The sequence below is a fragment of the Suricata suricatta genome, chromosome 2 (genome assembly GCF_006229205.1).
Source record: "Suricata suricatta isolate VVHF042 chromosome 2, meerkat_22Aug2017_6uvM2_HiC, whole genome shotgun sequence".
Taxonomy (NCBI): domain Eukaryota; kingdom Metazoa; phylum Chordata; class Mammalia; order Carnivora; family Herpestidae; genus Suricata; species Suricata suricatta.
Window position 1 is genome coordinate 6,294,360 of NC_043701.1, and position 1,077 is coordinate 6,295,436.

The 1,077-nt window shown below is 47.3% G+C and overlaps 1 non-coding gene across 1 annotated transcript; it reads right to left on the reverse strand.

Annotated features, from left to right (window-relative positions):
- Nucleotides 1-446: 446 nt before the first annotated feature.
- Nucleotides 447-518, reverse strand: TRNAC-GCA. The gene has a single exon. It is a non-coding gene; the product is annotated as a tRNA-Cys (tRNA).
- Between the last annotated feature and the right edge of the window lie 559 nt (nt 519-1,077).

The window sequence follows — 1,077 nt, forward strand, 5'->3', positions numbered from 1 at the left end:
GTGTGCTAGAGCTGACTTGCACCAGAGAGTCACTCGTTGGCATATCTTCCCAAATCCATGTTCAGTGATCTTATGTTTGTAGCCTGAAATTGGCCATGGTAAGATGCTTTGTACCATGAAACTGGAAAATGCTAAAAATCAGCAATGCTCTTCTATTATACAGAGCTGGCTGTATAATAGTTACCAGCATACCACTGACATCAGCAGCGAAAACATGTAGAAGAAAGAATCCTAGGCCTGTATGGAGCAAGACCCAAGGAAAGTGAAATATGAAGTGAGAGTGAGAGGAACCTATCACTCTAGGGCTGTGGTGCTCAGTGACAAGGTTTGAAGTCATCCCTGATTTTTTCTCCAGATTTGGAAACTCAATGATATCCTGAGGCTCAGTATATGGGAAGGAGCTGAATCTTTCATAGCAGCTTCCATGGACAAAAGTGAGAGACAGCAGGGGGCACCTGGATTTGAACCAGGGACCTCTTGATCTGCAGTCAAATGCTCTACCCCTGAGCTATACCCCCTGATGTAGGTGTAGACCTAGTAATACCTTTTACCAGTGCAGCCACACCCGCCATCCCTATAAACTTTCACCCCAGATGTTCCCTGGCTGGGCGTCCTGGCAGCTAGCCAGCCTTCCGCACTACAGTTTTATGTCCCTGACCCAAAACAAGCAGCCGTTTGCCCTCCCTGCAGCTTCTTCCCAGCATTTTCTGGAAAAGCACTGACACTGGCTTTTATAGCCAGAGGGACTCCAGAGTCACTAGTCTGTGCCATTCACAGTAGGCATCTGATTCCAGAAACTCAAGATGACTAGTCTTCCTGGCACAGAAAGCCCTTCATCAATAGGATCAGAACCTCGATGCACTCTTCCTCACTTTGGGTTTAGAACCCTGTCCCTAAACCGCTGAGCCGCTTGTCTTCCTCTTGTTCCGCCTGCGGTCAGTCAAAAAATGTAAAGGCCATATAATTGAATGCATGTGAATAGGTTGACACAGACCAGAGGCCATCAGAGGCAATAGAATGTAGACATCATAGAGCATGGATGTACCCCTCAACTCCAAGACCACAGGGGGAAAGCTG